Source organism: Felis catus, chromosome C1 (assembly GCF_018350175.1).
Source record: "Felis catus isolate Fca126 chromosome C1, F.catus_Fca126_mat1.0, whole genome shotgun sequence".
Lineage (NCBI taxonomy): Eukaryota > Metazoa > Chordata > Mammalia > Carnivora > Felidae > Felis > Felis catus.
The window spans coordinates 125,441,704-125,467,609 of record NC_058375.1 but is presented as its reverse complement, the minus strand read 5'-3'; the positions used below and the strand labels follow the sequence as shown (position 1 = coordinate 125,467,609).

The 25,906-nt window shown below is 40.7% G+C and overlaps 1 long non-coding RNA gene across 1 annotated transcript in view; it reads right to left on the bottom strand.

The window, feature by feature from the left end:
* Positions 1 to 22,595, bottom strand: part of LOC123379124 — a 69,159-nt gene extending 46,564 nt beyond the window's left edge. The window contains exon 1 of the long non-coding RNA XR_006583138.1: positions 22,152 to 22,595. This is a non-coding gene — a long non-coding RNA (uncharacterized LOC123379124). The remainder of the gene's footprint in view (positions 1 to 22,151) is intronic.
* Positions 22,596 to 25,906: the final 3,311 nt, after the last annotated feature.

Here is a 25,906-nt window from a genome sequence, read left to right as displayed (position 1 = left end):
AACTGGTGCAGCTGCCAGTTTGGAAAACAGTGTGGAGTTTCCTCAGAAAATTAAAAATAGATCTACCCTATGACCCAGCAATAGCACTGCTAGGAATTTACCCAAGGGATACAGGAGTGCTGATGCATACGGGCAAATGCACCCCAACGTTTATAGCAGCACTTTCAACAATAGCCAAATTATGGAAAGAGTCTAAATGTCTATCAACTGATGAATGGATAAAGAAGTTGTGGTTTATATATACAGTGGAATACTACTTGGCAATGAGAAAGAATGAAATATGGCCTTTTGTAGCAACATGGATGGAACTGGAGACTGTTATGCTAAGTGAAATAAGTCATACAGAGAAAGACATATACCATATATTTTCACTCCTGTGTGGATCCTGAGAAACTTAACAGAAGACCATGGGGGAGGGGAAGGGGAAAAAAGTTACAGAGAGGGAAAGAGGCAAACCATAAGAGACTCTTAAAAACTGAGAATAAACTGAGGGTTGATGGGGGAGTGATGTGAGGGAGGGGGAAGTGGGTGATAGGCATTAAAGAGGGCACATGTTGGGATGAGCACTGGATGTTTATGGAAACCAATTTAACAATAAATTTCATATTTTAAAAAAATGAAGAACTGAACTCTGTAGAGTTAAATTGATATAGGTGTTCAGTTAATAGAACTGTCCTTTATCTTTTCTATGACTATCTTTGACACTGGATCTTTAATGGTAAGATCGTTGGCTTTAATGTAATGATCATTGACTATGACTTTTGTGGCAATAAAATGTATTTCTTTCTACTTAAGTATAATACTCCTAAAAGTACACCAACCTTAAGTATACAAAGTAAACATACTTATTTAACCATTAACCTGGTAAAGAATGTTTCCAGCATCCTAAAAGTGCTCTTTGTGTACCTGTCCATTCAATACATACTGTATTCTCCTAAATCTAACTACAGCCCCAACTTCTGGAACACCCTTGTCTGAGGTAGGTAGGGTAGCTCTCACCATATTCCCTCAGACTCAGATCTTGTAGTATGTGCAAGGTGTACTTCATTATGTTTTGGCTATGTGCTTGCTTCCTTATTTAAAATGGTGTTATTTGGGCACCTGGGTGGCTCAGTTGGTTGAGGGTCCAACTCTTAACTTCAGCTCAATCATGATCTCATGGTTTGTGGGTCTGAGCCTTGAGTCAGGCTGCATGTTGACAGTGGAACCTGCTTGGGATTCTCTCTCTTCTCTCTGCCTCTCCCCTGCTTGCGCTGCGCGCGCGCTCTCTCTCTCTCTCCCTCTCTCTCTCAAAATAAATAAATTTAAAAAAATTAAATGGTGTTATTTCTCTGTTTTTTTTCTTTCTATAGTTTTAATGGAATGTAAGGGGAAAACACAGCAAAAATATTTCTATTCTTCCCTTAGTGAAAATCTTTCTCTATTTCAATATGTGAATCCTTGCTTTAAGCCAAAGTAATGAACTTTTCTCTTTAGAAATTACAGACTGGTTCCAACTGTCTTTGGAGGAGCATTATCCTTAAGAGAGGCACCATGGTATACTGGAGGAACACTGGATTGGGAGTTAGTCCTGGGTGTTTGACTACTTTCCTGCTCTGTCTGTGTGAGGCTCTTAACTTGTTAAAGCTTTAGTTTCTTTTCACGTAAAATAAAGAGAGTAACACCAGCCTAACCAAATTCATAGAATTAGTGGGAGGATCAAATGGGACAAACAATATTATCCTATTTGTAAAATGCTATTGAAATACAGTATGGTAATTTTTTGCCTCCACATTGGATGCCCTGGAAAGCTGTTGGGGAATACAGAACAAAAAGATGTCATGGCTACTGTTGCCTCTTTATTCCATCTTAATATCCCCCCAGCTAATCTGCAGTCACTGAGGAGTCACATTAACATGGAACTTATATAATTCATAAACCGCTACAACAGCCTGGAAAGGCTTTAATCAGTTGCTTTCACTCTTAATTATTTTAAAACCTCAATAATGGTCAAATGAGCTGCATGGCAGTTTAATTAATTTGCATTAAGCCCGAAGGTCCTGAAAGAGTGGTGAGTTTATGAACATGATGACTAAAGGCTCGGCAGGAGCATGTCAAGCCTGAATGGGTATCTGGGCTGGTTCCCATGGGATTTTCCCAAGCTGTGTGTGTGTGTGTGTGTGTGTGTGTGTGTGTGTGTGTGTGTGTGTGTGTGTGTGTGTGTGTGTGTTGCATTCACAACATTTCCATCTCTGTTTATTACATTAGAATCAGTTTTGAAGCCTCTGAAAATGAGCTCGCTTGCTAAAGAAAAGCTTTGGACTTGTCTATAACTCTAATTGCCTATGTTCTCCTTGCTCCAGTTTCTGTGTTTAATAGAGAGCTGGCTGCATGTTATTTTTATTTCTGTGGAGGAGAATTGGTGCTTCTTACTCCCTGCCCATCATACTGATTTGTAATTAGCATATTTCATCACAAAAATCCCAGTGGGTGATGATGGCATTCCTGAACTGTTTCAACTTGAGCCATATGGTACCCCACGTTGGCCCTGCTCTGAGCGGTGGCTGCTCATTCCCCACCTGGGAGGCTTCCCTTTCAGGCAGGGCTCTGGGAAGGATTTATTACTAACATTACTGTCTCTCTCGGTTTGGACTTATAACCCATCTCATCACGACACATTTATGCCCAAATGGTCAGAGGGCAAAGAGGAAGAAAGGGGAAGTGAGTAAGTAGAGCCATTCATCTGGCTCATTGTACTGGTCTTCTGTTTTCCATCACACACAGCCATGCTGTCTGTGATATTTTGCAATGGCAGTGCTAGAAAATGAGTTTAGAAGAGTAGGAATATACCACTTATCTCCCAGGTTGTGAATATATAATGATATGCTGTGTGTGAAGCAGGTACAACAGAATCTGGCACATAGGAAAGAAGGTGGTTGTTTATTGAACATTTCCTATTTCAATGCAAGTCCTCTTGCAGAGATGAGTTTTCAACTTGGTGTGTGCTCAAGGCATCTTGAGTGGTGCCGTTCCATAGAACTTTCTGTACTGAAATATGATAGAACACTGCTCAATGTGGTAGCCACCAGCCATATGTGACTACTGAGCACTTGGTATGTGATTAGTGAGATTGAGAAATGTAATTAAAAAAAATTTCTTTAACGTTTATTCATTTTTGTGTGAGAGACAGAGTGTGAATGGGGGAGGGGCGGGGGGGGGGCGGGGACAGAATCCGAAGCAGGCTCCAGGTTCTGAGTTGTCAGCACAGAGCCTAACATAGAGCCTGATGCGGGGCTCAAACTCATGAACCGTGACATCATGACCTGAGCCGAAGTCGGATGCTTAACCGACTGAGCCACCCAGGTGCCCTAAGAGAAATTTAATTTTTAATTGAAATTTAAATAGCCACAGATGACTAATACCTACTATGTGGGAAAGTACAGATCTAGACCCTAGATTTATTTTTTTTTAGAAGAGGTCCATTTAAACTTTAAGTAACTAAGATCTTTTCCATGAGTACTGAGAAACTAGGGTCCTCACAGATCCCCTAGACTAGTCTAAAATGAGATCAATGTGATTCACACAACTGTTAGTTTTCAAGTGTCCAGAACATTAATTGAATTCTTTGCTATTTTCAAACATGTTAAAATCCCTATTGCTACACATGCTAGTGGTAGAAAATAGTATTTAGAGAATGACCTGAATGACCCCTAAAGGGCTTTTTATACGGAAATGTGAGCGAACTGTCATTCCTACTCAAGCTTGCATGCACCTCTCTTGGAAGCAGAAAAAGTTGAAAGGGGTATGGAGTTTTCCTAACAGGAAAGAGACATGAAGGCGAGGCGGAGGTGGTGCAATGTGGCTTAGAGCTGGATGAAGATCTGGATGCTCTGCTTTTTGAGGAAGGTCCTGGAGTGGGAGGAGCCTCTTCTTTTACCTTAGGGGAGAACTATTACCCCATGGCTTTGGACCTATCAGAAACCAAAAGCGTGGCTGGAAGAGAAATACCTTGACGGTAGGGGGACGACACCTTTATTATTTAAGTCATTATTTGAATGGCCACTGGATATCAGACCTCTAGACAGGGAATACAGAGAGCAAAAATACATGTCACTTCTACCCCTATGGAGCTTGCTGCCTAGTGGCCCAAAGAAACATGATTATGTAATGGCGCAAATAGCTATGATGACAGGTAAGAAATTTACTGGGTCTGTGTCAGTGGCTGACAGGGGAGTTTTGGGGCTGAATTATACACTACGGGTTGTATGCTCCAGAAAGCATCTCTTGAGATTGAAGAGGAAAGAACAGAAGATGATTAACTGTTCATTCAATACCTTAAATTTGAGGCACTACATTAGCTACTGGCAGGAGATAAAAATGTGACTAAGATGATTTCTTCCTTTCAGGATTAGAGGTGGGCCTCACTGGAGGGAGTAAGTACATATAAAATAGATGCCAAGGCAGATGCTAGAACACAGTCAACGTCAAAGAGGGTGAAGGACATGGGGTTCAGAAGAGACCAAGATTTGCCTTGTCGAGAGTAGCTTTTGCCTAGACTTGGGATATGAACATGAGGTGGTGGGGCCACTTCATTCAAACTGTGCATGTGGGCTTAGAAAGGGAACACCAAGGCTGGTATTACTCTATTAAAAGGAGGAGCCCCTTGTCCATGTTACCTGGTTCCATGTAAACCCAATATCATTGTATAGTCTCATGGTGGTGGAAGGAGGACAGAGGAAGGCAGATGTGAGGAGGTAGCCCCCCAAAGACTGAACTTTAACACTTCTCCAGTCAGGTGGCAAAGCTTAGAACTAATTTAACTTGGTTTAGAGAAAGAATGATTTCTGTTGTATCCTAAAGTTCTGGAGTAAAAGTCATACTTGTTGTGGATGATTACCCTCAAGGAACTTACATGAGGGTGGGTGGATAAAAATGTAATATTTGCCACAGTGCAATTTGAGCCATAGGTGAGGCATCTTATAGGGCATTCAGAAGAAAGGTCACTTATAGTTAGAACCAAGAAAGTCAAAGTATGCAGTGATGTTTGTAATACCTCACTGAGCACATAGTGATTTCATAGTGATTTCACTGAGAACTCACTGATTTCATAGTGGAGAGGGAAGGGAATTCCAAGGAAAGAGTTAGAACAAAGGCATATGAAACATGGAACATATTCTGGTGGCAGAGATGAACCCAGTACTTCTAGGGCAAACAGAGAGAAAAACCTTGCCTTCCTGGCTCAGGGTCTGGTCATTCCCTAGAGTGACATGTCCCCACTGAGAATTATTATATTTTCTTTATATTCCCATAGCTCAGGGATATTTTATCAAACTACACTTCAAACTATAGCTTGTTTTGAAAAATCAATACAAATATTATTTGAAATATAGTAAAATACTGGATATGCTTTTTATAAACTACAAAGGACCTTTAAGGACCCTCTTTTTAGACTGATTCACTACTAATCCTCCTCCCCATTTGAAAATCTGTGGACATGAATACAGCTTAATGGTATGTGAGGAAGCCATGGGTGTTAGAATTGGGAGTTTGGTAATAACCAGATGAAGCAGTTTGCTTCAGACTAAGCTGTTAATAGTGAGTAGGCACAGAAGAAATCAATCAGATCAGAGAGCCCTCATCAGAATAAGATGGACTTAATCAAGGAAGGTTTTTTGGGAAAGGTGCTATGAAGAAGGCACTGAATAACATAAAGGTTTGCAGAAGAATAGTAGGGTGGGGGGGGGGGGGGAATGAACATTCACTTAGTGCTATGTTGCTGAATGAACAAGCAGATAATGAATGAATGGTAGCATGAAATTGTGCAGGTTGAAGTTCACATGAATAGAATAAGTCACCGAGGGACAAGTTCTCAAAAAAATGAGAAAGTGACAAAAATGCAGCACTCATATTTGGAACTCTGTAGGTTGGTAGCAGGTAAACAAAAAATGTTCTTATTGCTACCATCACATGAGAAAGAAAAGTTTCCTTGGAGCTAATGGAAATTGAGTACCATCACCAGACTGGTTAACCAGAGTCAGAAAGAGCAGTTATTTGAGTGAGGTGTACCCTGGTAATTTTATCTCGGTTGAAAATAAGAGTTCTTCCTTTTATGTGGAATAACCCCAGAAAATTTCCTGGGCCTTCAGCAGATTAACTCTGAGAAAAATTCAGGCAGAAAATAGAGCCCATGGTCAAGCTGTGGTATCCGCTGTTCAATCCAGGGTATGAAATTGGATTTAATTTAGCAGAAAGCGATTTTTGGGTGAGATGCCTACCTGCTAGGACTGAGAGAGTCACTAACCTTGGTGGTCTGGTTGCCCAGTGATGACAGGCTGGATTCCTCCCTGCAAAGGCACCCAGCAGTGGGAGGGAGGAGAGGAGAAGCAAGCTCATTAGTATTTGGAGAGAGGAAAAGGCTATTTTTTCTAAGATGCAGGACTTCCTGCCTGGAAACCTAGCGCATAGAGGCCAGCCTGGAGGGGGGTTTTCATCCTGTGAACGCGGTCATGAAACTTTGAAGGTGGCTCTAGCACAAGAATTCCGCTGCCATTTTTAAAAAGGCGACAAAGCAGAGCAATTTTCTAGGTGGTCAGAAATCTGGTCAGCTCCCTTTCCCAGCCAGGTTCTGAATGATTTAAAAACTAAGACAAAGGAGAGGAAGGTCTAAGCCAAATGTCACCTTTATTTGCTGTAAAAACCAGGATGGAGGGTATGGTTTACATTTGTTAGTGCCCCCAGAATTCGGCACACTCATCCTTCCCCCCCAAAAAAATTGGTGGCACCTGAAAAGGCAGCCTCCTCCCTCACATGCTGCAGAGACCCTCCCCTAAAGATGTACCAGAAACCACCTGCTCCCCAAGAGCAGCTATTTCTTACAGGGAGAAGGGGGAGCTAAGATAAACACATCCAGTTGTTCTCAAATTTGTAATTCTACCCCTTAATAAGAAAAGAAGCCAGAAATGTAGCAACCAGCAGAGTGGGGAAACAATGCTCCTCCTAGTATCTGACTGGACCAAGTGGTTTTGCTGGTTCATCCAGGAACCTTTTCAGGGCCCAGAGGGTAGCAGCTCCCTCCACGACACCCCCCACCCCCCACTTCTTGTTGACCCACTGTGGGATTTAACATTAACTGACTTCTCTGGGACTTTATAGTGAAGGCAGTTGCAGTTATGGTTACCCAGAAAAGCTATCCCAAAGTGCTCTTGGAGATTGAATCTCTTCAATTCAGTGACCTGTTCTCAGATCGACTAGATATACTGGGAACTGGCAAGAAACCTGTACTCAGAATTGGCTAGGAAATCAGCAGGGCTCAGGGTGAGAAAAAAAACACAGGTTTAAAAGTTGTAAGAGTTGTAAGACAGCAACAGTAGACCACTGAACCGAGTTCAGGACCCTATCCGTGTGGGGTCTTCTGCCAATGCACAGATCCCATGCCCATGAAGCCAGCCCTCCGTGCTTACAGATGCTATTCATGCTCTCTGGACTATTTCCTCCTTTGCCTGTGCTCCGGCTGGGTCTGGGTCTGGGTCTGGGTCAGTAGGTCTCTCACACATACACACACACCTTAGTATAAGTTATTTGTAACATGTGTAAGAGAAATTCTTATCAGAGTGCAGTTTCATCAGTTTCCACAAAACAAACACGTCCATGTAACCAACGTCCAGTTCATTTAACAGAACATTATCGGAATCTCAAAAGCCCCTTCATGTTCTTTCTAACCTTTACCCCATTTTCTTGTTGTGATTGGCTTCTTTCATCCAATTATCTTTATGAGATTTACCTATGTTGTAGTATGGGCTAACTTCACTTGTTTACATTGCTGTATTTTACATCATTTTACTTACTCACGCAAGTTATGTATTCCTTCTACAGTTGATGCACATTTGCATTGTTTCTAGTATTTGGCTATTACAGTTAATGCAGCTGTGAACATTCCAGTGTGTCTCCCCTGGTGCATTTGTGCATTTGCTTTATAGGAATTGCCAGCTCATGGAGCAAGGGTATGCTAAACTTTAGTTGTTTTCTCAAAAAGATGGAGGAATTTACTCTCCTACTAGCAGTATATGAGAGTTCCATTTGCTTAATCCTCTTGCCAACATTAGTTTTGTCTTCTGTTAAAACTGTTTTTATTTTTTATTTTAGCTATTGTGGTTGGAGGGATGTATAAAAAATGATCAATTTGCCTAATTTCAGAAAGGACTGAAAGATCCTTAGATTCATACATAAAAACCACTTCCTATTTCAGCTTCTCTCTGTGCACTGGCTTTACTCTTCTGCACAATTTTTTCCTTCTGCATGGTGGCAAATAGAGCCATGGCAAGTTCTATTGCTATTAGAAGTTGGAAAAGGAGAGCCCTTTAGACTAGAGGAGTCAAGAACTGGAATTTAAGGAACTTGGAGAAAGTGGGGAGAAGGTGGCCAGGTATTCTCAGGTGGATGAAGGTAGATAGAACAGTCACATCAAAACTGTTCTAGGTGCAGTGGCAGATTTTTCTAGGGAGCAATGGTTGGTATGGCTGAGAGGTAGCAGGGCCAAAGTGTGCAAATGGGGCACTCCCTGGGGCAGAGGAGCTTGGCTGCTACCATTGGTTTACCCATGTCTGGTTTAGGAAAATTAATCTGGCCAAGGTCCATTCAAGGCAAAGAGAAAGGCTGGAGGCTGGTCAGGGCAGGAGAAAGGGATGATGGAGGGCCTGGATCAGTGCTTAGTGTGATATCCGAAGACCAAGAAGAATTACACATATTTGGAAAGAACTGATGGTCCTTGGCCATCCTCCTGTTCTCATGCCATCATGTGGTACAACTGGATGCCCGATTGGACTGCTTATAGAGAGGCACTGTATGGTCTCAGTGGGTCCTTCCCTGGCTGCAGTGGAGAAGCACCAATATCAAGTTATACATACTAGGCACCTCTTGTTAAATTGTTGTCTAATTGCCTAACGAAATAGTGTTGGTGCTCACTGGCCTAAATTTAGAAGAGTGTTACACAATAAAAGTACTTTGGTGTCTTAGTTGATTTCATGACTTCATATAATGGAAAGGTTTAATTTGCTTATTCACTTTTGTAAAGAAATAGAGCTTACTTTGGTAGATTGGAGCCCCAAAACATTAATATAGTTGTACATTTGTACTTTGTATAGTTCATTTTCTCCTTGATTGTGGTATCTTCCTGCCCTTGTCTGCTTTGAAAAGTGCACAGTACATTAACTCCTTTCTCATTTTAATACTTGCCTATTGTTCTGTTTGTATACGAAGTTGACTTACTCCAGAAAAATGTGTAGTTCCTTTAAATATTAAAAAAAAAATCATTCTTCCCCATTCTCAAATGCCTATTTTAGGAGACAGAAGATATAAACCTAACTCTCTCTTTTGTCACCAGAGGTATGAGAACATGTGTAGAAGCAGCATTCAATGGTTGGTGTGGAAGGGAGGTCGTGGTGAGAGAATGGCTAGGGATCTTCAGTCTTTGCTAGAATGAGTCACTCTGCTCCTTGCCTGAGGCCACATGTTTACTGATGATGTGTGTGGAGGTCTGTGCCTATGGGGTACCTTCAACCCAATCTGTGGTAGGTGAGTGTTTGGCAAAGTAATATACTGAAAGAGGGATCCAACTGGTTGGTGAAGAGGAAGGGCTATACATTTTGAGATTGATGGGTTCATACACATTGTCCCTCACTGGAAATGGTCAAAGCATCAAGACAAAACTACACTCACACAGCCTTGATTTCCAATTGTCTAGTATGAGGGTTAAGTCCACCTGTCCTAATTTCTTCTTAGCTGTATTGTGAACATTGCACATATGTGAAAGGTCTACATAATGTAAAGAATTTCAGTTATTAACCAAATAAAAACAAGCTCATTTCCCCATGAGACCTTTAGACTTGGAGCATTTGACTTTAAAGAAGTAGAAAACAGAAAAAGAGAGTATTTATTACCAGTTCTCATTTAGGCCAAGTTTGCTTATCCTGTTTATCTAAAATAAGAGCCAACAATCTGGAGTGGTTTCAATTGGATCTAAATATTTCTCCACATTTGAATGGGCTCCAAGAGCCTGTTCCAGCACTTGGGCCAAAACATCTGCATGTTCTGGAGGACAGCAAAGTTGTCTGCATGTGCAGGGGCTCTGTTTTGGCTGGAGATAGGCAATGGTGTCATCATTCCCACCATGTGGCCATCCAGCTACCTCCTGCTGCTCTCAGTTGATTGTGGGTGTTGAGCCCTGGAATTAAGTCACTATGGGAAGCAAGTTTCTGCTTTTAGCAACTCAGGCCACTCTTTCTGGACATCTTAACTCTGGGAAAGCTGGACTTTGCTCAGGCACAATTTCTGCTTTGGGAGAAAAGAATTATGATGGCTAATGTTCATTAAGAACTTATGCACTGGGCACTGTTCTAAGCACAGTTCTTATGTTAACTCATTTATTCCTCATAATGTTTGAAGTAGATACTGTTATTGTTCCCGCTTTATAGATAAGGAAAGAGGCGGAAGACACTTAACCCATTAAGTACACTCCACGAGTAAGAAACATCATGGATGATAATCACAAGCTATAACAACTAGGACGATCCAGGCACTGGGCAACCAGAGGCAAGACTCTGACCACTAAGATGAGATGCTACCATACACAGAGCAAGCAAAGGCTATGTAGCTACTACTGGATGAACATCACCTTACGTGGCAATAAAAAGCCAGGCCATCTGGCTACAGGGTCTACATTCTTACCACTCCTCAGCATTCCATCTTTACTTTCATAGTGCCTGGCACAGAGTAGATGTTCAGCAAACAGTGTGCTAAATTGAAGTGCTCTGTTGTCCAACAGCTTCCCTGTTGGAGAGCCTATATTTTCTGTCTCTTGCTTTTAGCACCTAGCACAAGGCCTTAAGCATGACTGTCCTCTTGTCGAATAACTCAAAAGTAGTTTCCAGTAGTAGTCCAGAAGTCTTAGGTCTCTTCTCTTTGCCTCTCCTTTGAAGACCCAGTCCCATTCAATTCCTTCTAGCTTCTCCAAGCAAACAACCCATCAGGCCACATGTCGATACACCCAACAGTTCCTTTGTTCGTTCTCAAATTGTTCTATTCTAGGTCATGTAATAACTTTCCAGAAGCCAATGAGAATATGTGGCTCTTAAGAAGTGGCCCTAGTTGCTCTGACCTCAACCATAGCAATCTCTTACTCGACACATCCCCAAAGGCAAGGGAATTAAAAGCAAAAATGAATTATTGGGACCTTATGAAGATAAAAAGCTTCTGCACAGCAAATGAAACAACCAACAAAACTATAAGTCAACCAACGGACTGGGAAAAAATATTTGCAAATGACATATCGGACAAAGGGCTAGTATCCAAAATCTATAAAGAGCTCACCAAACTCCACACCCGAAAAACAAATAACCCAGTGAAGAAATGGGCAGAAAACATGAATAGACACTTCTCTAAAGAAGACATCCGGATGGCCAACAGGCACATGAAAAGATGTTCAGCGTCGCTCCTTATCAGGGAAATACAAATCAAAACCACACTCAGGTATCACCTCACGCCAGTCAGAGTGGCTAAAATGAACAAATCTGGAGACTAAAGATGATGGAGAGGATGTGGAGAAACGGGAACTCTCTTGCACTGTTGGTGGGAATGCAAATTGGTGCAGCCACTCTGGAAAACAGTGTGGAGGTGCCTCAGAAAATTAAAAATAGACCTACCCTATGACCCAGCAATAGCACTGCTAGGAATTTACCCAAGGGATACAGGAGGGCTGATGCATAGGGGCACTTGTACCCCAATGTTTATAGCAGCACTCTCAACAATAACCAAATTCTGGAAAGAGCCTAAATGTCCATCAACTGATGAATGGATAAAGAAATTGTGGTTTATATACACAATGGAGTACTACAGGGCAATGAGAAAGAACGAAATATGGCCCTTTGTAGCAATGTGGATGGAACTGGAGAGTGTGATGCTAAGTGAAATAAGCCATACAGAGAAAGACAGATACCATATGTTTTCACTCTTATGTGGATCCTGAGAAACTTAACAGAAACCTATGGAGGAGGGGAAGGAAAAAAAAAAGGGGGTTAGAGTGGGAGAGAGCCAAAGCATAAGAGACTGTTAAAAACTGAGAACAAACTGAGGGTTGATGGGGGGTGGGAGGGAGGGGAGGGTGGGTGATGGGTATTGGGGAGGGCACCTTTTGGGATGAGCACTGGGTGTTGTATGGAAACCATTTTGACACTAAATTTCATATATTGAAAAAAAAAAAGAAGTGGCCCTAGTTGGTCCTAGAGAAGCAGAGCAGGAGGCATCAGCCCACGGAAGGGTTGAATGAACAACCCTAGAAGGCCTCTGAAGCTCCTGTGTCTTTGGGGAGAGAAAAAAAAATTCTTGGAGTGGATTATCACCACAGAGTAAGAATGGACACAGGTTTTCCATTTAGCAGGTCTAGGATAGAGCTTGAGAATTTGTATTTCTTGGGGCGCCTGGGTGGCTCAGTCAGTTGAGCGGCGACTTCAGCTCGGGTCATGATCTCGTGGTCCGTGAGTTCGAGCCCCGCGTCGGGCTCTGTGTTGACAGCTCAGAGCCTGGAGCCTGTTTCTGATTCTTTGTCTCCCTCTCTCTGACCCTCCCCCATTTATGCTCTGTCTCTCTCGGTCTCAAAAAATAAACGTTAAAAAAAAATTAAAAAAAAAAAAAGAGAATTTGTACTTCTAACCAATTTCCAGGTAGTATTTCTGCTGCTCTGGGCACTGCAGCTTCAGACCACTACACTATACCCCTCCCTCTCTAGGGCCAGTCTTCCTCTACTTCAGAGAAAACTCTTATAGATGAATTTCACCTGGGAGTTTGGAAGGACTCCTGGCCCAAGGCCAAGGTTCTAGTTCTTTCTCAGCAGGCTTGGCTGCATCCTCACTCTGGGCACTTGAATGAAGTTTAATCCTAAGCAAAGTCCTGACACTTGGCCTTGCTGGCCTTAAACCAAGGGCTATTCCAAGTGTGGTGTGGTGTTGTGGTAGCCGTGGCTAGCCAGGAGTATGTGTGATCTATGTGTCCCCACTAGGAACCTGTTAACCACCAATTCCACATGTCAGCTATTGTCCCATTGGGATCCTGATTTTGAAGGCACGAAAGAGTGCCTAGTGACAATCTTCTCTCCTATCCCTCCCAAGCCAGGTTTTCCTCTTCAGAACAGCTCTATCTCCTCTTTGAATCTTCTCCATCCTCTCCAGGTAGATTACAGCTTTTGCCTCAGGGATCCCCAAAGATTGTAAGCACATCTTTTACCACATTTGTGGCATTTATTTAAACTGTGAACAACTGGAGGGCATAGCTCTCTGCCTTGTCGATACTCATGAAAGTACAGGAACAACGTGGGCACTCTCTAAATGTTTGACAAATGTTTACAAAAGCAACAATTAGGAAAACAATGCAATCCAACAGATATAACAGTCTGGCTTTGGAGTCATCTGACCTGAGTGTAGGTTTTAGCTTTACCACCTGTTAATTGTGTACACTTGTATAGGAATTACTTAACGTAGTTCATTCTGTTTCCTAATCTGTAAAATAAGTACAGCCTCTTCCTCATAGGGCTGTTGTGGTAATGAGTAAGACAATACATATAAAGCTTCTATCACCATGCTTGGCACACAGTAGGTGCTCAGGCAATGGTATTTATGAAAGAACCATGTTTTAGACAGTGAGGAGTGGGTGGGAAGAGGATTGGCACAAGAAAGAGGAGTCCTGGAACTTCTGTCTTTCAGGGTCTTATTCAGTATCATCTTTCAGTCTGAGATATTGAAGTGGGATACAGGAGATTCTCAAGGGTAGATGTGCCATATTTGAGCGACAGAGCCAATGACAGTGGAAAGACTCAAGACAGATTGATCTTCACTTCCATTTCCGTGTTTGGTTTTAGTGGTTTGAATTTGCTGGCCGCCCTCTTTCACAGACACCCTTTCTGTCTGTATTCCTCAGCTGATCTGAATCCTACAAAGGGTAGAGGCAATCATAATAAAACCCAAATAGGCCTGTGCAAAGAACTGGGACATCAGGGACCTGTGTTTAATAGGCGTTTGGGAATGACAGTGTTTATTATGTATGCACAGTATGTCAGGGCTATTGAGAAACACTCCTTGTAAATAGAAATACTGTATGATCCAGTAATTCCACTACTGGATATTCACCCCAAAACAATGAAAACACCCGTTTGAAAACCATACGCACCCGTATGTATACTGCCTTATTTACAATAGCGACATTATAGGAGCAACCTAAATGTCCATCGATAGAATGGATAACGAAGATGTGGGGTGTGTGTGTGTGTGTGTGTGTGTGTGTGTGTGTGTACTGGGATATTACTCAACCGTAGAAAATAAGCAATGATTTCTTGCCATTTGTGACAATATGGATAGACATAGAGGGCATTATACTGAGATGACAAATACCATATGATTTCACATATTATATGTGGAATCTAAAATACCAAATAAACAATAGGAGCACCCAAATACATCAAATAGTTAATAACAAACATAAAGGAACACATAGATAGTAATATAATAATAGTAGGGGATTTTAACACCCCATTTTTATCAATGGGCACATCATCTAAACAGAAAATCAACAAGGAAACAATGGCTTTGAGTGACACACTGGACCAGATGCACTTAAGAGATACACTCAGAACATTCCATCGTAAAACAGAATATACATTCTTTGCAAGTGCAAATGGAACATTCTCCAGAATAGACCACTTATTAGCCCACAAAGCAAACCTGAACAAATTTAAGAACATCAAAATTGTACCATGCATATTTTCTGACCACAATGCTATGAAACTACAAGTCAACTATAAGAAAAAATCTGGAAAGACTACAAATACATGGAGGTTAAATAATATGCTACTAAACAATGAATGGGTCAACCAAGAAATCAAAGAATAAATAAAAAAGTACATGGAAACAAATGAAAATGAAAACCAATGGTCCAAAACGTTTGAGATATAGCAAAAGTGGTTCTAAGAGAGAAGTTTATAGCAATGCAAGCCTACTTCAAGAAGTAACAAAAATCTCAAATGAACAACCTAACTTTTCACCTAAAGGAGCTACAAAAAGAACAAATGAAGTCCAAAACCAGAAGAATGAAGGAAACAGTAAGGATTAGAGCAGAAATAAATGATAAAGTGGGGGGAAAAAAACACAATAGAACAGATCAGTGAAACCAGGATCTGGGTCTTTGGGGGGGGGGATCAATAAAATTGATAAACCTCTAGCCATACTTATCAAAAAGAAAAGAAATGGCTCAAATAAATAAGTCACAAATAAGAACAGAAATAACCAATACCACAGAATTACAATCATAAGAGAATACTATCAAAAACTATATTCCAACAACCTGAATAACCTAGAAGAATGGATAAATTCCTAGAAGTATATAAACTACCAAAATCAGATCAGGAGGAAATAGAAAATTTAAACAGACTGATAATCGGCAAATAAATTGAGTCAGTAATCAAAATACTTCCAACAACCAAAAGTCCAGAGCCAGATGGCTTCAGAGGCAAACCCTACTGAACTATTTGTATTATTGGGGGGAGGGGGGAGGGGAGCGAGGGGGAGCGAGGGGGAGCGAGGGGGAGCGAGGGGGAGCGAGTCTCAAGCATGTTCCATGTTCAGCGTGGAGACGGACATGGGGCTGGATTCCACAACTTTGTGATCATGACCTGAGCTGAAATTAAGACTCAGATGCTCCCCCCTTTTTATATCTCCTTAAAATTTACAGAAGAGTTGGAACCTATTCTTCTTACACTATCCCAAAAAATAGAAAAGGAAGGAAAACTTCCAAATTCATTCCATTAGGTTAGCATTACCCTGATACCAAAACCAGAAAAGACACCACTAAAACAGAGAGCTATAGGCTAATATCCCTAATGAACATAGATGCAAAAACTCTCAATAAAATACTAGGAAACCAAATTCAGCAATACATCAAAAAATATTCACCATGAAGGATTTATTCTTGGGTTACAAGGGTGGTTCAATATTCATAAATTAATCAATGTGATATATCACATCACTAGGAGAAGGGATAAGAACCATATGATTATTTCAACGGTTGCAAAAAAAAAAAAGCATTTGACAAAGTACAACATCCATTCATGATGAATACCTCAACAAAATAGGTTTAAAGGGAATATACCTTGACATAATAGAGGCTATCTTAAAAAAATAAATAAATAAATGCCACCTATGAAAAACCCACAGTTAATATCATCCTTAATGGGGAAAAACTGAGAGCTTTTCCCCTAAAGTCAGGAACAATACCAGGATGTCCGCTTTCACCACTTTTATATGACACAGTACTGGAAGTCCTAGCCACAGCAATCATACAACAAAAAGAAATAAAAGGCATCCAAATCTGTAATGGAGAGGTAAAACTTTTCACTATTTGCAGATGACATGTCACTATATATAGAAAACCCTGAAGATTCCACAAAAACTGCTAGAACTGATACACAAATTCAGTGAAGTCACAGGATACAAAATTAATCTACAGAAATTTCTACACATCAATAATGCATTTCTATGCACCAAAAATGAAGCGGCAAAAGGAGAAATTAAGGAAACATTTCCATTTACAATTGCACCCAAAACACTACCTAGCAATAAACTAACCAAAGAGATGAAAGGTACATATTCTGAAAACTATAAAACAATGATGAAAGAATTTCAAGATGACACAATAAAAAGACATTCTATGTTTATGGATCAGAATAAGTATTCTTAAAATGTCTATGCTATCCAAAGCAATCTACACATTTCATGCAATCCCTATCAAAATACCAACAGCATTTTTTCACAGAACAATCCTAAAATTGTATGGAACCACAAAAGACCCTGAATAGTCCAAGCCATCTTGAAAAAGAAAAGCAAAGCCGGAGGCATCGCAGTTTTGAACTTCCAGTTATATTACAAAGCTGTAGTAATCAAAACAGTACAGTACTGGCACAAAAATAAACACATAGGTTAATGCACCATAATAGGAAACCCAGAAATAAACCCACAATGATATGGTCAATTAATGCTGGACAAAGCAAGAAAGGGTACCCAATGGGAAAAAGACAGCCTCTTCAACAAATGGTGTTGGCAAAACTGGACAACATACAAAAGAATGAAATTGCACCACTTCCTTACACCATATGCAAAAATAAATTCAAAATGGATGAAAGACCTAAACATGAGACCTGAAACCACAAAAATCCTAGAGGAGAACACAGGCAGTAACTTCTTGGACATTGGCTGTAACAACTTCTTTTCAGATAGGTCTCCTGAGGCAAGAGAAAGAAAAGCAAAAATAAACTCTTTGGACTACATCAAAATAAAAAGCTTCTGCATAGTGAAAGAAACCATCAGGAAGACTAAACATCAACCTGTGGAATGGGAGAAGGTAATTGTAAATGATATATCCAAGAAAGGGTTAGTATGAAAATATATAAAGAACTTATAGAACTCAACACCCCCAACACAAATGATCCAATTAAAAACCGGGCAGAAGACATGAACAGACATTTCTCCAAAGAAAATATCCAGATAGCCAAAGGTGATGTTCAACATCACTTATCATCAGGGAAATGCAAGATATCACTTCACACCTGTCAGAATGGGTAAAATCAACAACACAAGAAATAACAGGTATTGGCATGGATGTGAAAAAAGGGCTACCCTCTTGCACTGTTGGTGGGAATGCAAACTGGTATAGCCACTCTGGAGGACAGTATGGAGGTTCCTCAAAAAGTTAAAAATAGAGCTACCCTATGATCCAGCATTCATGCTCCTGGGTTTTTATCCAAAGACTGTAAGAACAGTAGTTCAAAGGGATGTATGCATCCCTATGTGTATAGCAGTATTGTTTAAAATAACCAAGATAAAGGGGCGCCTGGGTGGCGCAGTAGGTTAAGCTTCCGACTTCAGCCAGGTCACGATCTCACGGTCCGTGAGTTCGAGCCCCGCGTCAGGCTCTGGGCTGATGGCTCAGAGCCTGGAGCCTGTTTCCGATTCTGTGTCTCCCTCTCTCTCTGCCCCTCCCCCATTCATGGTCTGTCTCTCTCTGTCCCAAAAATAAATAAATGTTGAAAAAAAAATTAAAATAAATTAAAATAAATAAAATAACCAAGATATGGAAGCAGTCCAAGGGTCCATCAACTGATAAATGGATAAAGATGTGGCATATATATACAATGGGATATTATTCAGCCATAAAAAAGAATGAAATCTTGCCATTTGCAATGACATGGATGGAGCCAGAGAGTATAATGTTAAACAAAATAAGTCAAAGACAGATACCATATGTGGAATTTAAGAAACAAAACAAGCAAAGGGGAAGAAATAGCAGAGAAACAAAGCAAGAAATAGACTCTTAAGGGGTGCCTGGGTGGCTCAGTTAGTCAAACGTCTGACTTCTACTCAGGTCATGTTCTTGCAGTCTGTGAGTTTGAGCTCGCATTGGGCTCTGTGCTGACAGCTCAGAGCCTAGAGCCGGCTTCAGATTCTGTGTCTCCCTCTTTCTCTCTCTGCCCCTTCCCCGCTTGCATTCTCTCTCTCTCAAAAAATAAATAAACATTAAAGCAATAAAAAAAAAACAGACTGTTAATTATAGAGAACAATCTGATTGTTACCAGAGGGTAGGTGAGTGGGGAGACAGGTTAAATAAGTGATGGGAATTAAAGAGTGCACTTTTCTTGATGAGCATCAGGTAGTGTATTTAACTGTTGAATCACTATATTGTACACCTGAAACTAATATTACACTGTATGCTAACCGGAGTTAAAGTAAAAACTTAAAACAAACAAACAAAAAAAAACAAAACCCAGACTCTTAAATATGGAGAACTGGTGAGGGGATAGGTGTAATAGTTAAAGGGGATTAAGAAGTACAAACTTCTGGTTATAAAGTAAGTCATAAAAATGAAGAGTACAGTATAGGGAGTAAACTCAAGTCAGCAATATTGTAATTACATTGCATTGTAACAGATGGTGGCTACATTTATCCTGGTGAACACCAAGTAATGTACACAATCGTCCAGTATGTTGTGCACCTGAAACTAACGTAACATTGTGTGCTGTACTTCAGTTAAATAACAGTCCTTGTTCAATCCTTCTCTAAGCTGTGGTTGGCTTAGATATCAGCAGACCTCCCTTTGGTGCTATGGAAAGATACATGAGATAATGTGTTTGAAATTATGAGTTCCAGTAGTGCTGGATTCACATCTAGCTCTCCTTCTCTTCCACACATAAGGAAGACAGGCCTCCTTGCAACTAGACAGAGCCATGTGCCTAGTTCTGGGCCACCTGCAGGCAGAGGTGGTAGTCATCCCACACACCCCTCTGTCTTTTCCTGGGCATGCGATCCTGCCCAAGGCTTTGTGTTTTTAGGGACAGAGCTCCAAGATTAAAACCACCTGATTCCGGAGTTGCAACAGGAGGAAAGCTTCCTTAAAGAAGCAATTGCATCATCCCAAATCCCTTGTTGCATTAAGCCACTGAATTTGGTTTGTTACTCTAAGATAACATAGCTTATGCCAATTCAAAAGGCAATGAGAAAATGCTACACATATTTTCACACTTTTTCCATGACCAATAGTTAATACATGGTATTCCACTCATGTGTTTAGTGAAGTAGCCCAGGCACATTAGTCTCTCATTTTCTTGATAATTTTGTTTTTGGCTGGAAGGCTTCATCCCAACCCTCCCCCCCGACCTTGGAGGAATTACATTAGCCCAAACTCTTCAGTTGAGAACTATCCCTATCCTGTTGAAAAATGTTTATACTTTACTAATGGTGAGAAAAGAGTACCAGCTGCTCTGTAAACAGAATAGGATCTCCAGATAGATCATTGGTTGATAAAATCTAGGGAAATACATAAGCCAATAATTAACTACTTTGTCTATTTTTATTATTTCTTGGTTGGTGCTCCCCGCCCTCCAGTAGACGAGGTAGCATAGTATGAATTATCTAGATCATGGAAAGTGAAACTTGTTTCCTGGGGAAAGTTTGATTAGGATGAGCAGTGTGATTGAATGTAATTACAAGTCCTGGATTACTGTCACACTCCACTAGACACTGTTTCTATCATGTTTTGCAGAAATGGAGCCTTTTGTGCTCAAGGAACACACTTAACTGTGCAGCGTGGCAAGCCCCAATCAAGTCCTGTGCCTCAGTTTCCTCATGGTACAATGGGGCTATCACATCCTTCCCAGGCCTTTGGAAAAGATATGATTTGTACTCAATAGTTACACTTTATTGTGGGTAAATATAATTTCCAAAGAACACACACAAAGAATACAAGCTTCAAAAGAACCCAGGATCAGCGACAGGCTGTAATAAAGTTTCTGATTGATGAAACACCACATAAAATGCTCAGAGGTTGGCAAACTACCTCCCTGGGACCAGATGTGGCCTCCTGTTTATTTCTGTAAATAAAGTTTCATTAAAACACAGTCAAGCTCATTCATCTTACATAATGTTTATGGCTGTTTTCACAGTACAACAGCGGAGTTGAGTAGCTGTGGCCCACGAAGGCCATGAATCTGTGTTTCTGGCAAGTCCCACCCAGCTGATGCTGATGTTGCTTTCCTGGAGACCACAGCTGAGAACCATAAGACTAGGGATTACAGTTGGCAAGACATGTTGATGAGACAAATTCCAATGGAAATGCAACAGGATGGGCACCAGCTGTGCATGGAGCTGTTCTCCAACTTCCAGAACAGGGATAGGGGAGATAGGCGCTTCAGAGACTTTTCTCTAGGACTCTGCCTCAGTTTAAAAACAAACAGGGGCCCCTGGGTGGCCCAGTCGGCTGAGTGTCCAACTTCGGCTCAGGTCATAATCTCGCGGTTTGTGAGTTCAAGCCCTGCGTGGGCCTCTGTGCTGACAGCTCAGAGCCTGGAGCCTGCTTTGGATTCTGTCTCCCTCTCTCTCTGCCCCTCCCCTGCTCACTCTCTGTCTCTCTGTCTCTCTCTCTCAAAAATAAACGTTTAAAAAAATTTAAAAACAAACCAAAAAAAGTGAGTGGGGAGCCTTAGGTGGCTCAGTAGGTTGAGCACTGGACTATCGATTTTGGCTCAGGTCATGATCTCACAGTTGTGAGATTGAGCCCCATGTTGGGCTCTGTGCTGACAGTGCAGAGCCTGCATGAGATTCTCGCTCTCTCCCTCTCGCTCTCTCAAAATAAATAAATTTTTTAAAAAAAGTGGATATCCCAGGGCTACATAGAACCAAGCTACTAATGCTATAGTCATTAATTCGTGCTGCACACATACTTGAGGAACTCAGTAAATAGTTGGTATAAAAGAACCCTTCCCCTTGTAGGGGTATGGGAATCCTATAAATCTATAGCACCCAAGGCCAAACATTCCTTAAGTATAGTCAGCAGGTACTAACATGCAGCTATATAACAGATAAATTCTACATGAACATTAATCTGGTATTACTTCTTCTTGATGTCTGCCCACTACCTGAGCTCTGGGAACTGGTCTCTTGGAGATAAAGCCAAGCACTGATAGGCAGGCTTTTCTGTTTGTTTTGTTTTTACTTACCCACCTGTCCCCCTATATCTGCTGCTTTGGGACATCAGTTAACTTGTGTAGAGATTGTTACAACAGAAGCCACTTGGCATAAATGGGGAAATATGGTAGGTGGAAGAGTCACACCCAGGTAGGGAATGGAACGGAGATTGCCCACAGGCCTTGTTAAAATATTCTGCTGCAGGGGCTCCTGGGTGGCTCAGTCAGTTGTCTGACTCTGGATTTCGGCTCAGGTCATGAGCTCACAGTTGTGAGATCGAGCCCCATGTTGGGCTCCACGCTGACAATATCAAGCCTGAGATTCTCTCTCTCTCTCTCTCTCTCTCTCTCTCTCTCTCTCTCTCTCTCAATAAAAGCTCAAAAAAATTCGGGGGGGGGGCGGGGCTGGGTGGCTCAGTTGGTTAGCATCTGACTTCAGCTCATGTTATGATCTCTTGGTTTGTAAGTTCAAACCCCATATTGGGCTCTCTGCTGCCAGCACAGAGCCCACTTTGGATCCTCTTTCTCCCTCTCTCTCTCTCCCTGCCCCTTCTCTGCTCTCTCTCTCAAAAATAAATAAACATTAACAAAATTCTGCAAAGAAGAAAAGCCAGAGTCTTCTTACCTCTGAGGCTTCAGAATAGGAAGTAAGATCCTGCTGTTGTTGCTTAGTCTGGAAAATTCTCTTCACACGGACACACAGCCAGGAGGATTAGGGTGAAAGAGGAGGTTTCTGATCCCACTGTCCTGTACCCATCAGACCTGGTGTTTCAGGCTGGGCTTCGGTTCTTTGGAAGAAAGCTCTTCAGGGACAGCCAAAGAAGGCTAGAATTCACGGAGGGCTCCCCTTCCTCCACCCTCCAGACACTGCTCTACTTTTCACTCCTACAGCGTGGGGCTCTTCAGACTTAGAGCAAACAGCTGTTCTGTAGGCTCTGTGGGGATCACCAATGCAGCACGCCTCTGGTTGAAATTGGCCCAGTCACACTGGTCACATGTGAAACATGATGGCAATTAGGGGGCGGCTGACCAGTTGTCTGAGGACTGACCAATCAGGGAGGAGGTTTTGAAAGTAAAACTCCAGAGCTTTCCTCTTTCAGCCCAGCTGAGAGTACTTCTTGCTTCGGGGTTTGTCTCTTTCCCAGGCCTGAGAGGACCTAGAAGGTGGAGATACCAGATAAACTAAGAAGGGAAACTGAGAGGCCTGGATATTAGAGTCTCTGCTTCCTCTTTGGTCTCTCCAGAGGATTTCTGCTTATCCTGCAGAATTCAGGTTTAGGACCATCTTCCTCCTCATCTCTGAGGAGTGTTTCCTGACCTTCCCTTCAGGGCTTGTCTCTTCCCTCTTTGGCTTCTAGAACACACCTCGATCACAGCACTTTTCACATTGCTCGAATTGCTTGGTTACGTGTCTCTTTTGCCCCTTAACCGTATGTGCTTTTATTTTACTTATTTAAAAACACTTAATACATTTTAACTCTTGAGTACTTAACAATACTAACTCAGTGAATCTTCGTTCCTTGTTATTTCCAGCTTTATTGAAATGTAATCAAGATATAACATTCTGTAAGTTTAAGGTGTACAACATGATTTGATACACATACTTTGTAAAACAATTACCACAGTAGGGTTAGTTAACATTTCCTTCACCTGTGTGTATGTGTGTGTGTGTGTTGAGCACATGTGAGATTTACTGTGTTAGCAACTTTCATGTATATAATACAGTATTATTAACTGTAGTCACGTTGGTATACTTTAGATCCCCAGAACTTCATCTTCTAATGGCAAGATTGTACTCTTTGACCAACATTTCCCCATTTCCTTCACCCCTCAGACTCTGTCAACCACCCTTCTGTTTTTCTATGAGTTCAGCTTATTTTTTCTTGATTCCACAGATAAATGAGATCATTCAGTGTTTTTCTCTGACATTTCACTTAGAATTAACACCTTCAGCATCCATCCATGTTGTTGCCAATAGCAGGTTTCCTTCTTTCTAAGGCTGAATAACATTCCCTGGTAAATATATACCACATCTTATTTATCCCTTTATTCATTGTCAGACTCTTAGTTTGTCTCCATGTCTTAGCTACTGTAAATACTGTGCAATGAACTGGAAATGCAGATGCCTTTTTGAGTTACTGCTTTTTTTCTTCAGTTAAATATCCAGAAGTGGAATTGCAGGATCCTATAGTAGTAGTGTATTTTATTTCATTTCATTTCATTTCATTTTTTAATTTTTTATTTTGTTGTATATAATTTTTAAGGAACCACCATATTATTTTTTGATAGTGACTGCACCAATTTACATTCCCACCAAGAAGAATTGTGCACAAGAATTCCCTTTACTCCACATCCTTCTCAGCATTTCTTATCATTTTTTTGATAGTAGCTATTCTAACAGGTGTGAGATGATATTGTGGTTTTGATGTGTGTTTCCTGATGATGAGTGATGTTGAACACTTCTTCATGTACCCCTTGGCCATCCATATTCTTCTTTGGAAAAATGTCTATTTGAGTCCTTTGGTGATTTTTAATCAGATTACAAATATTTTTTGTTATTGGGTTGTATGAGTCCCATATATATTTTGAATATTAATCTCCTATAAGATGAACGGTGTGCAATCATTTTCTCCTGTTCTAACAGATTGCCTTTCCATTTTGTGGGTTGTTTCTTTTGCTTTGCAGAAGTTTTTTATGTAGTCCCATTCATTTATTTTTGCTTTCATTGTGCTTTTGGTGATATATCCAAAGTCGTTGTCAAGACCCATGTGAAGGAACTTTTCCACTATATTTTCTTCTAAGAGTTTTACAGTTTTAAGATTTTACATTCAAGCTTTAATCCATTTCAAGTTAATTTTTGTGAGTGGTGTAACAATGAAGTCCAATTAAATTCTTTTGCATGTGAACATGTTTTCCCAGTACCACTTATTTTTTTTTTCATATTTATTTATTTTTGAGAGAGAGAGAGAGAGCACGAGCGGGGGAGGGACAGAGAAAGGGAGACACACAATCCGAAGGAGGCCCCAGGCTCTGAGCTGTCAGCACCGAACCCATCACAGGGCTGGAACCCACAAACTGTGAGATCATGACCTGAGCTGAAGTTGGACGCTTAACTGAGCCACCCAGGCGCCCTTTCCCAGTACTACTTATTGAAGATACTATCTTTTCTCCATTGAGTATTTCTGGCTCCTCTGTCAAATATTAGTTGAATGTATGATGGAAGGTTTATTTCTGAACTCTTGATTCTGTTCATTAGTCTGTGTGTCTGTTTTTATGCCCGTACCATAAAGTTTTATTATTAAAGCTTTGTAATATAGTTTGAAATGAGGAACTATTATACTTCAAGCTTTGTTCTTTCTCAAGATTGCTTTGGCTATTTGGAATCTTTTGTGGTTCCATACAAATTTTAGGATTTTTTTTCTATTTCTGTGAAAAATGTCATTGGAATTTTTAAAAGCTGTTATTTATATTCCAGCTAGTCAACATACAGTGTAATATTAGTTTCAAGTGTACAAGGTAGTGATTCAATAGTTCTGTACATCACTCTGTGCTCACCACAAGTGCACTTCTTCATCCCCATCACCTATTTAATCCATCCCCACACCATCCTCCCTTTCTGGTAATGTTCTCTATAATTAAGAGTCTGTTTCTTAGTTTTCCTCCCTTTCTCTCTCTTTTTTTCCCCTTTGCTTGTTTGTTTTGTTTCTTAAATTCCACTTATGAATGAAATCATATGGCATTTGTCTTTTTCTGACTGATTTATTTTGCTTAACATGATATTCTCTAGCTCTATCCATGTCCTTGGAAATGGAGAGATTTCATTCTTTTCTTATGGCTGAGTAATAGTTCATTATACACACACACACACACACACACACACACACACACACACACACATATATATATATATGCCACATCTTCTTTATCCATTCTTCAGTTGATGGATATTTGGACTGTTTCCATAATTTGGCTACTATAGATAATGTTGCTTTAAACATCAGGGTGCATGTATCCCTTTGAATTAGTATTTTTGTATTCTTTGGGCAGATACCTAGTAGTGTGATTATTGGATTATAAGGTAGTTCTATTTTTAAGTTTTTGAAGAAACTCTGTGCTGTTTTCCAGAGTGGCTGTACCAGTTTGCATTCCCACCAACAGTGCATGAGTGTTCCTTTTTCTCCATGTCCTTACCAAAACCTGTTATTTCTTGTGTTATTGGTTTTAGCCATTCTGACAAGTATAAAATGATATCTTATTTGTGGTTTTCATTTGCCTGATTTGTGATGTTTCATTTCAAACATCTTTTCATGTGTCTGTTGGTCATCTGGATATCTTCTTTGGAAAAACATCTGTTCATGTCTTCTGCCCATTTTTAAATTG